The following is a 12,378-nucleotide window of genomic DNA, read 5'->3' on the forward strand; positions in this document are numbered from 1 at the left end:
CCCATATAAGGCCTACTTGTGTCAGGTCCATTTAAGCCCACAACCCATACGATATGTGCCAATTCGGCCCATCAATGCCCGTTAATGATTTGACACCATTGCAGCCCATCGTCAGTTCAAGCCCATTAACAGCCCGCTATATATTTGGGTTCAATATCGGCTGATGTGGTTTCCACCTGTTAATGACCCATTCAAGGGATGGGCCAATTTTCAGGATGTACATCTTTCGGCCTTTTAGCGACCCATTTAAGTGTTGGGCCAATTTACGGCCCGGTGTGTCTTTCAGCATGTTGACGACCCATAAATGAGTTGGGACATTTGTAGTCGGACCTAAGTTTTGGCCTTTTAACGGCCCATGCTCTTCATGGTCCAATACCAGCCCAATTACTCTTTCGACCTGCTAAAGGCCCACAACACAGTTGGGCCATATACAGTACGACCTGACTTTCGGCCTCTTAGCGGCCCATGCTCTTCATGGTCCAGTACGAGCCCGCTATCTCTTTCGGCCTGCTAAAGGCCCACAGTATAGTTGGGCCATATGTAGCCCGACCTTAGTATCGGCCTATTAACGGCCCGTGAAATCAAATGGGCCCACCTATTGCCCGCTTCGATGTCGGCCTGTTAACGACTCGGGAGGTAACATGGCCGACCATTAACTTTCGGCCTGGTAACAGCCCATTAACTTAATGGGCCCACTGAAGTTCAAATATGTCTGTAGGCCCAATTAGATAATTTGAGCCCATTACGACGAGCAATTATGCACAGGACCAAAACCGATCAATCAAAGGCCTATGAGAATTTTGGCCCGTGCGAGCCCATTAGGGAAGCTCATTAAGGCCAGTGGGCTGCTTCCTTCACATAGGGCCCACGACTGTTTGTGCTAACTAATAATTTCACTGCTTTTTAGCTTCCTAGCGACCATTTAGCTGGAATGCGAGGCGCGCTAAGCAAAGGTATGGCATATAGGTAAAAATGTTGCACATCCAGCATATATTACAGGAAATTACATCCACTGGGCAATCAAAGATTGATGCCAGTGCAATATGAACAGAACCTAACGATCTACAATGTCACAATCTGCAACCTCAACACAGATGACGCCCATAAGCATGTGGGCAAGTTCTTGCTGCTTTGCTACACTGTCTCTGAAAACATCGATCAGTTGTTGTTGCGCACGAATGTGCACCTCTGATTCCTCTAGCATTTCGATCATTGCTTCAGCCATTATTTGGTTCACAAACATACATTTTTTTCATCGCATTCGAGAGAGAGGAAACCGAACAGATTTAGATGGCGATTTTGGCAGGCTTGTATTATTGATAGTGGAGAGTGTCTCGACCACTACATCATAACATAAATTAGGTGGGGAACCGAACAGATTAATCAAGAGTTATTGCCTTATTACCTGGCATAGATTTATTGGAAAGAAACAATGGGGCTGCCTTGCTACTTTCAGAGTTTGTCTTCTTATCTTCAACAACCTGCACTAAATTAACAAACTAGCATTGTTATCATTGGCCAGGTTAGATAATAGGAAAGCAACATTGACACAACGAATGTTGAGGCAACTAGACCACACCAACCTACAACAAATTAACATAATATGGCAGAACTATCATCAGCCAGGTAAGGTAATACGAAAGCAACATTGACACAATGAATGAATGGGCAACCAGAGCAGCAGTACAATTCTGTAATGTGCATGATATGAGATAGTACACTCATGCATCTTAGTATGCAAAACTACCAGGCAGTTTTCCTTACAAAAACCAACATTTCGCTACAACTAAATTTAGATAAGATAAATGTTTGATTCACACCGATTAACAAAATACATGCTGATGTGAAAATATAGTGATATACAATAGGTACTTACATCAGCATTGGAGCATGGATAATTCCGGCAAGATACTTACCTCGAATATGATCCCAGTGCAGAAAGTCTTCTATTGTTTAACCTTATTTTCTAAAAGAGAGATGGGTAAGAAACATGTAGAAAATATGATCAGAATGCTATAAAATTTCATGATGCGAGGATACGGACACGCTTCTTAGAATGGAGTTGACATATTTTTGCTGGATTGGAGCGGACTAGTTCTTTGGCCACTGGAATCTGCTTATTATCAGTAGGAGTTGGGTTTCTCTGTGCTAGAGCAGTATCTATGAAAACTGGAGTTGGTTTACTATCTCTTGGCATTTGGATCTTTTGCAAAGACCTGGTTTGTAACCCTTTAGATTCTAACATAGCCGTCTTCCCCTTTCATGCCTTATATAGAAGAATGGCGCTTCAATTATAAAACATGCTACAACAGAAATGGAATGGGTACTGAAGAATATAAAGGCATGGCATATTGACATGTATTCCCTCCATCCGTAAATAAATGGATGGGTCTAGGCGTATTTCAGTTTTAGATACATCCATTTTTATCCATTTCTTCGACATGTAATCCGAACGGATTGAGTATGATGTAAGAGCTAGGGATACAACAGGACAACAATGTAAAAACACTACTTGAATGTAAAACTGTATGCTAGCGGAATACATACAGAAAACACGAAGGCAACATATGCGTGTATGATTGGGAAACTAAGATGGCATTGCAACTGGCCACTAGAACAACACTTCAATGTAAAAAAAGGAACATGGTATGGTAGACAGATGAAGTACATACTGATGAATAACAATGCATAAGATATTCAGAAGCATGATGTCCAAACTAAGCAGATGGCATTGCGATAGAGTAGAATGATAGTACTTGAATTTCAAAACATGTTATCATGAATGGAATAGGTACTGTAAAACAGGAAGGCATGACATATTTTCATGCATGATCAGCAGGCTAAGCACAAGGCATTGGAACAGAGTAGATGCACTCCAGGACATTATATGCATGTTGTACCCATATCACGGGCCAAGTTAGAGCAAGGACCTTGTGGGGTGAATTGGATTCATCATCTTTCTGTAAGTCTTCTGAAGAACTGCCTTTACATGTTCCATCATATTGGGTATCATTGACGTCAAGTTTGTTGGCCATTACATTGCTCCGTGAGGTTCTTGTGGATAAATCAGTGTGTGCAATTATATCTGACATGCATGGGAGACAACTAGTAGTTAGATTTATGTAATGAGTGCCTGTAGGAGACGACATAAATAGTAGGACTGGGATTAACTACCAGTAATAGGTCTCAAAAACTAAAGGGAGAACACAGATGAAAGCTACAGAATATGTATCATTTGTACTCGAGATTAACTAGATGGCACACAAAAGTATTAAAGAACAACATAGATAATACTAGAAGTGGTATAATACTATAATCACCAGCCTGTGGGATAGCATTGGTTGATGGATGATAACTATGGAACAATGTTACTTAAAGAACAAGTCTCTTAGCTGAAATATGGAACAATGTTAACTCCTGAACGAGGCCCCTAAGAGATCAGCATTAACATACAGTGAAATGTGATAATATATTTTCCATGCTTAGATGAATAACAAATCCATAAATGTTACACACAAGTAAGATGAGGGTACAACCTATCTGGCCGCCATCCATAGGAGTGAGCATCATGTGTTGACTTGTCGATGGCCCTGCAGTTGTTGTGGCTGTCCATGTCAGGCACGCGCATTCGAGTGGGACTATAGCTCCCTTCTCGTGTATGCTTCCCGTGTTGGAGCAGCTGTGGTGAGTTGGAAAACGGTGTGACTGAAGATGCAGAAAACACATAATGTTAAGAACGACACATATCCCTGATCTGAAGAAATACCCTAAGAGATCAAGAACAAGGTATAAGAGTGGTCACACGTCTGTTGACTGAAGACTAAATTGGGGTCACATGATTTTATTTTATTTTGGTACTGTCTGATGTTCGCCGGATGGCTTGATGGCCGTCTTGTGCCTCCCGATGACACTATTCAGAATCTTCCCCAAAGAGCCAGCGACCACCGGCAGCAGCCTGCCTCCGCCGTCCGTGGCCGCGAGAGCTCCGACCAAAACCCTGCTCCCCACCCCACCGCACTGCCATGGTTGCGCCGCCCCGGCCAATCCACAAAGACTCGCCCTCATCTAGATCCGGCAGCAGCAGTACCTTCAACCCCACGCAACTCTAAGATAGCCATCTTACCACTGCTTCTACGGAGAACTTGCACCGCCGCACCCTTACGTTAGACACCAGCCAACCGGTAGCCTAGGAGCTCCGCCGCCTCAAGGGGTGCTGCTTCCCATTGGGAATCGATTGGCCCAGAATAATAATTCAGACAACTGATACCTAAATAAAGTGATTTGAGATGAGGGTACGACCTATCTCGCGGCCCGGTGAAGTAGGCAGCTCCAGCTGCTGAGTCGTTGAGGCCGGCGCGGTTGCGGTGGCTACCGGTGGCAGGGAAGCAGAGATTTCGCAACGATCGACGGCTACGGGGAAGCAATGTCGGGGCCCTGGACGGATCCGAAGTTGGAGCCGCTCCAGCGCCGTGCACAACGGCGGGGGTGAATCGGCTCCAGTACGGTTCACGCGGCCGTCGTCGAGGCAGCTTCGGCAGCACTGAGGAAGAGGCACACGGTCTAGTGCACGACGACAAACAGACGACGTCTCCGGCAGTGGGGAGGAGGGCGGCGGTGAATTTGCTGCAGTGGGGGCGCCATGGAGGAGGAGCTGAGGTTTCGCGGCTGGGGAGAAGGGAGCTTCCGGGGAGAAGGTGATTTGGCGCCCATGATGTATGAATGGGGAATTGGGAGGGGGAACCATATCTTACGGACGCATTTGTCTGAAATGTGTGTGTGTGTGGGGGGGGGGTTACAGTTCTACCCCTGCCTTTAGGCTTCTCGTCTTGGGTCCGTGTACTGAGGGTCAGGGATAGTAGAGTAACTTTGCTTCTCCCAAATAGTGGGCGCGAGCGATTTCGGGCTAGGAGGGCGTGTTTTGAAATAGTCGGCGCGAGCGATTTCGAGTGAGGAGAGGGTGTTTTGCTGCCCATGGTTTATGAATTATTTGGCACATGTCATTTTGGCCGAGGAGATGGCGCGCTTGGATGAAGTTATGAATCTACCCTCAATGTACGATGGGCCAATTGATGTGTGTCCCACATAGGCCGGTAATTTCGTGCCTCTCATTTATTTGCTCGGGCGAATTCCACCGAGCAGAGGGTGTTTAATGGTCCGTTTAAATTTTGGGAGAACGAGCATCCACGCCTACCTTACCAAGTCGATTCGATTCGAATCAACTTTTGAAATATTAGCTTGCCACTTCTTTTTTAGATGGAGAGATGATGCTTGGGACTAATGTGTTTTTACATGCTCGTTGCTAACGATTTACTATATGACAAATAGTTGACCCACTCAAAATGGGAATCAAACCCAATATGAAATATCTCGATTCAATGAAATAACTTGTTCACCAGGTCAAAATAGTGAACTAAATCCAGAATTGAACACCTCAATCGAGTAGCATGTTGTACAGTACTCCATGAACATGTTGAAAGTCATATTAATGAACTTGTTTGATACGCATATCGCCGTTCATGTGTGGATTGCAGACAACATGTTCTCCAATTTAAATATTTGAATACAAGCTTATATCGAAACATGGTTTATATCAGTCTTTGATGCATAAAACACGACCTCCCCCTCTCCCGGACTCCTGCTCTCTCTCGCCGACAATCTTCAATTCTATCGCACGCATCCAACACACAAACCTTGTTGGTCCCTCTCCTCTCTCTCTCTCTCTTTGTGTGTGTGGGGAGGGTCTTTCTAGTTCTCATGCATATATACTCCATGTATAGGTCTCTCTCGCACACTATGTATGATTCTCTAGTCCAAGCTAAATATCTTGGGTGCACTCATCGTACGCACACAAATTCCTTGGATCATTGCCCGTAACTCTCTCACGCACCACTCTGCCGTCCTGGAGCTCTTCCCTCTCTCTCTCTCTCTCTCTCAAACTATCCATCTCCCTAGGTCACACATACACATGCATATCTCACTCACACTCGATAGACCCATCTAAAACTCTATCTCTCCCTCGTTCTCTCTCCATCTCACACGCACACACACAATCTCATGCCTAGCCAAGTATGATGGTCTCACTCAATTGTAGGCACATGTAGTCCCCCTATATGTATATGACTAGCTAATTCTTAGTATCCATCACAAACATGTGCATGGTCTATCTCGATTTCTCTCGGGGCATCTTTCTATCGCACACGCACCTCGTCCCTCGATCTCCCACCCATATAGTCCCCTCACGATCTCGAGGGGATCTCTCTATCACAAACACACCCTCCCTCCCAATGCATCCATCTTCTCCATGCGTCCCTCTCGACTTTTGTTCCTTGTTGGCCAGACCTCTATTGCACATGTGCTATAGGGGTGTCTCTCTTCGTTGCAAACAGTCACGCACTAGCTATCTTCGTGTATCTCCTCACCTCGCTTTTCTATCTCGGAGATGCATGCGTGATATGTTTGCATAAGAAACGAACACACACACACACACACACACACTCTCTCTCTCTCTCTCTAATTTATCGTTTGTTGTCCCTTTCTCTTTCACACACATACTCTTTTTGCACACTCACTCATTCTCCTTCACACACACTTGATCTCCCTCGACTGAGGCACTCTCTTCGGTCCATAGCATATAGATTTTGTTGAAAAGTCAAACATCACAAAGTTTGACCATGTACGTGGAGAAAAACATTTACATCTAGAACAGCAAACATATACCATTAGATTCATCATGAGATGTAGCTTTGTATGATGTATCTTTGGTATTGTAGATATAAATAATTTTTGCGTAAACCTGGTCAAAGTTTCCAAAGTTCGAATTATAAAAAAATTATATGCACTGCATTATCGAGCGGATGTAATATCTCTTTCCCCCTCTCAGCTATCTGACGCACCACTCAACCTTATCGGGGCTCCTCTATCTCTCTCAAACTTTATATCTCCCTGGTTCACACATACACATGTCTCGCTCGCGCTACATAGACCCATCTAACACTCTCCGCCCTTGTTCTCTCTCTATGTGACACGCACCCCCCTAAGTACCATAACCCCTCAATCCATCATAGGCGCACGCACTCCCCCCTAAGTATGACTATCTCTCACTAGCCATCAGAAACACACGTATTGTCTCCTTCCATCCATACACCTATCCCGATATATCTTGGTGTATCTTCTATCGCGCACACACCTTGTCACTCGATCTCCCACCAATGTAGTACAATCACGATCTCTAGGGGATCTCTCTATGACAAACATACACTCTCTCCTCCCCATGTCTGCATTTTCTCTGCATGTCTCTCTTGAACTCTCTCCCTTGTTTGTCAGACCCCTCTTGGCCATGTGCTAGGGGTCTTTCTCTCTCGGTTGAAAACAACCACACACTATCTCCTCACCTTGCTTCCGTTGTCGAAGATGCATGTGTGATATGGACACACGCACTTTTTCTCTACTTTTATCGTGTGTTGTCCATGTCTCTTTCACAAACGCACACACACTTTTTTCAGTCACTCTTTTTATTTTACACACACACACGCTCTCTCTCTCTCTAGTTAGGTACTCTCTCGCGTCCATAAGCATATGGAAGTTTTGAAAAGTCAAACCTCAGAAAAGTTTGACCAGGTATATGTGGAGAAAAACATTTACATCTGGTACGATCATTAGATTCATCACAACATGTACTTACTTCATACTATTATTTATCTTTGGTATTGTAGATATAAGTAATTTCTTTATAAACTTGGTCAAAGTTTTCAAAAGTTTGACTTTAAAAAAATATAGGCACTACATTATCGAATAGAGGGAGTAGCTCTTTCTCTCTCTACTATCTCTCACGGGCATCCCCTCTCACTCGAACTCTCTATATTGAGGGATTATACGGTCACTGTGTGAGCGTATAGCTCTGTATATTGTTTAGTTGACCGGTCCACCAGTCCACATGATGCCTTGTCAGCTCGTGTTCTCTATCTTCATGTGCTGGCCCATGTGGCAGTGGGTGAAAATAAGTAAACTAGAGGCCATCTGACACGCGCTGAAGTAAACAAAGTTCAAACCACTCGGGGTAGCACCTCGCATGGTAGTAAATTGAGGGCACACTTCTTCCGCGTGAAGGACGCACTCGCGCACACTTCACCACTGCGCGGTGGCATGCACAGAAGGACGCACTCACGCACACCCAGCAGACATCACACACTAGCACACGTGTACACCGGCGTCGCCGCCGGCTGAGATGGACAGCAAGGCAACCAACAAGCGGAGGCGGCTCAAGACAAAACCGCATCCGGCGAGCCTGGACTTCATCAACAGCCTCCCTGACGACATGCTGCTTGTCATCATCGGCCTCCTCCCCACCAAATCTGCCGTGCGGACCACCCTGCTCTCTCGGCAGTGGCGCCCCCTCTGGTGCCGCGTCCCCCTCAACCACACCGTCGACAGCTGCCTCTGCGACGGGGATTGCAAACGCCTGGCCGCAGTCTCCAAAATCCTTTCATCACACCCTGGGCTAGTGTCGGTGTACTAGAGTAGGGGTACCTTAGTATCCCGAACTTGTGCACGGGCAGTCGCAGCATCCCGCGGCAAGGCTTGCCGGGTGACCGCCAAGGTCCTCCATGGTTCCTTTGGAGCCATTCAAGAACAAAGGATCCAAGCCAAGGAGACAAGACCCCGGCAAGAGGAGCTTGCCGGGAAGGCCAACCAAGGCAAGGCGCTTAAGGAGACAAGACCCCGGCAAGAGGAGCTTGCTGGGAAGGCCAACCAAGGCATCTCAAGGAACTTGCCGCGACGCGCCACGCGTCCCGGCAAGGCCCGGTGAGCGACAAGCTCCCGGACGCGACAAGACAACGACCGCGGCAAGGCGCTTGCCGCGGCAAGCCACCACTCTGCACCCGCGCTCCAGCACATCCACCAACGTGTCGCTCTGGGACCCTTCCAGGCATACGTGGCGGGAGGCTGTGCAGCCAGCGGTGCGCGGTGGCAAGCGGCACTGACAAGATTGCCATCGTGGCGAGCGGTGGCGTCCCTGACGGTCCCTTTTGCACTATTTAGACGACGCAGACGGGCATTTAATGCCCTTGTCCCCTGCCGTCAGGGTTAGGTATGAGACACTGTAGCAGGTAGTTGTACCAACCGCAACACCTTTCCATTTTTACCCTTGTCTACGTTGCCACCTGTCGGTGACCCCTTGAGCATATAAAAGGAGGCCCATGCGCAACATAGAAGAGAGGGGGGAGAGAACACTCACGCTCGGTCTCGTTAGCTGCTGGGGTGTACTATAGCACTCCGCGCTCCCGAGCAAGAACTCAATACAAACCGCAAAGCAGGAGTAGGGTTTTACGCATCCGTGCGGCCTGAACCTGGGTAAACTGCTCGTGTGCTTCGCCTCGATCCGCTCTTCGTGCGACCCTCGCCCCCGCCGAACCGAAAGGGACTCGGTCCGCCGGTCCCATAGGTGCTCGTGGATTAGTACCCCGGCATCTTTGGCGCGCCAGGTAGGGGGCGTCAAGGTTGTGTGAACCAGATCCGGCGTTCACACGAGCTAGATCTTCATCATCTTCATCGACATGCCGCCGAAGAAGAAGGCCTCGGAGGCGGCTGCTCCATCCGCGCTGAACCCACCACCGCCGGAGCAAACGGCTGATGGGGCAGACGCCGGCGGAAGAACGGGCGTCGACGAGGGAGCTCACGGTGCTGCCAGGTCCAAGGACAAGGCTGCGCTGCCCATCGGCGGCGTAGTCAGCTCCCACAATGACCGGGCGCACTCCAAGACCTCGGCGTCCGTACATGCACCGCACCCATCTCAGGAGGCGCGGGACCGGCAGCGTAATGGTACTCACAGTACCATGCGTTTGCTGGACCAAGATCAAGCTGGTGGATCTCGGAGTGCTCAAGACCAGCATGCACGCCAACATGCTGGCACGAGCGAGGCACGGTCGCCTGGACGGGATACTGCTCCTTCTAACATAGTTAGAAGTCCGAGCATATCCCGCTCGTCGCACCGTTCGCCACCGCCACCCTCCACTCCAGCAGAAGCTTTGGCGCGAGCTCAACTGCTCCTGGACTACCCTCCAATGGCACACAAGATCGACGACTGGAGGGCCACCATTCAGAGTCTCATCGGCTTCGCCAGCGGCGACACTCAACGGCAGCCGAGCACGTCGCAGCCGCGGCAAGTCAGCCAGGCACGAGCCGGTGGCGACAAAACCAGTGGGGGTGCAACCACTGTGCACTCTCCGCCCCGAAGTCCTAGATCGCCGACTCGCCGGATCCACCTCGACAGCGACTCCACCGCGTCATCAGATCCACGAGCACGTCGCGATCAGCACCAAGTTCTTCACGAACGACAGCAAGAAGACGCTCGTACTCGCATCGAGCGCCGAAGAGAAGCGCGACGTCAATCGGACCAGCGCGCTGGGCCCTCTGTCGACATGCATGCGCCAGGGGAACCAGGCGACTTGCCGTACGCGGTAGGTTGCTCTGCGTTTACTCGTGAGCTGCGGCAAGTCCAGTGGCCCAGCACGAAGAATTTCAAGCCAGACGTACCAGAGAAGTACGACGGCAAGTCGCATCCGTCGGAGTTCCTCAGCATCTACACCATCGCGGTGCAGGCTGCCGGGGGGCGGGACGACAAGATCCTTGCCAACTACTTCCCGCTAGTGCTCAAGCCCAACGTCAGGTCCTGGCTCATGCACTTGCCGGACAACTCCATATCCTCCTAGGTAGACCTATGCCATCAGTTTGTCGGCGCCTTTACAGGCGGCCACAAACCTCATGGCCAAGAGAGTGACCTTCATCTGCTCGCCCAGAAGGAAGGAGAGCCCCTGCGCAAGTACATCCAGAGATTCAGCCGTGTACAGCACAACATCCCAGATGTCCACCCTGCCGTGGTCATCAGCGCGTTCCATCAGAACGTGCATAACCGCAGGATGCGGGAGGAGATGGCGATGTGCAAGATCAGAGACGTCAGTGAGCTGTATGCCCTGGCTGACAAGTGTGCACGCGCTGAGGAAGGGAGGAAACTCCCCGGACAGGATACAGGAGCAGGAGGATCTGACAGCGAGGATGCTGCCCCGACAAAGAAAAACCGGCGGCGGAACAACATGAAGAAGAAAGGCAAAGATTTGCTAGTCATTGAGCAGTCCGGCAATGAAGGTGGCGCCAAGAAAGCCAAAGCTGGTAGCTCCGGCAAGGAGATTGCCGCATGCACCAACTGCCAGGCTGTGGTGGTCGCCGACAAGCAGGACGGCACCGACAAGCAGTACTGCAAGATCCACCACACCAAGGGCCATGACCTCCAGAGCTGCAAGAAGGTTGAGCAGCTTGTCCAGCAGCAAAAGGCTGAATACGAGCGACGCGACAAGGAGAGGGCCCAAGGAGGCACTGGAGAATCCGGCAAGAAGCGCGCCGGCCGGGGAGGACGCCGCGGCAAGGCCAAGCAGCGGCAAGGAGACAGACCTCCCCACGGCCGCGACAAGGATGAAGATGACGACGACGAAGACATGGATGATGTTGAGACCAGTGAGCAGGAGTTCCAGAAAGCCACAGAGGTCTTGTGCGTTGACGGCGGTGCTTCTCTGCATACTTCGCACCGCCAACTCAAGCAGTGGGTGCGGGAAGTCAATGCGGCGGAACCACCTGTCGAGTCACGCAAGCCCCTGAAATGGTCCAGCACGCCGATCATCTTTGATATTGAGGACCACCCTGATCGCACAACTGCGGTCGGGTGCTTGCCGATGTTGGTTTCACCAACTATCCGCAACCTCAAGGTCACTAAGATGTTAGTTGACGGCGGGGCCGGCTTGAACCTGATCTCCTCCGCTGTACTCCAGAAACTCCAGATCCCTGACAGCGAGCTTGAAGAGACCGGCACATTCCAAGGAATCAACCCGGGAAGGAGCAAGCCGAAGGGGAAGGTCACGTTGCCAATAACATTTGGCAACGAGGTGAACTTCAGGACTGAGAGGGTCACTTTTGACGTTGCCGATTTTCCATTGCCTTACAATGGGATACTCGGTCGTCCAGCACTCGCCAAGTTCATGGCAGCCTCTCACTACGCATACAACATGTTGAAGATGCCAGGCCCGATAAGCGTCATCTCTGTCCCTGGCGACAAGAAGGATGCTCTTATCTGCGCCGACAAGATCTACCGGGAAGCGGCAGCCGCAACAGATCGCAAGTTACCTGCCGTTGAAGCTCCCGGGGGGAAGAAGAAGACCAAGTCCGGCAAGAGTTCTGATGCCCACTCCGGCAAGCGCACCTCTTCGGAGTGCTGCGCTACCGTCGAGGACGCACCATCGAGCTCCACCGGCAAGTGTAAGAAGACAATGGCAGCTCCGCCAGACACCAAGAAGGTGTCCGCCAAGGAGGACGGCACTGGTTGTACCTTCA

The sequence above is a fragment of the Triticum dicoccoides genome, chromosome 4A (genome assembly GCF_002162155.2).
Source record: "Triticum dicoccoides isolate Atlit2015 ecotype Zavitan chromosome 4A, WEW_v2.0, whole genome shotgun sequence".
NCBI classification, from domain to species: Eukaryota; Viridiplantae; Streptophyta; class Magnoliopsida; order Poales; family Poaceae; genus Triticum; species Triticum dicoccoides.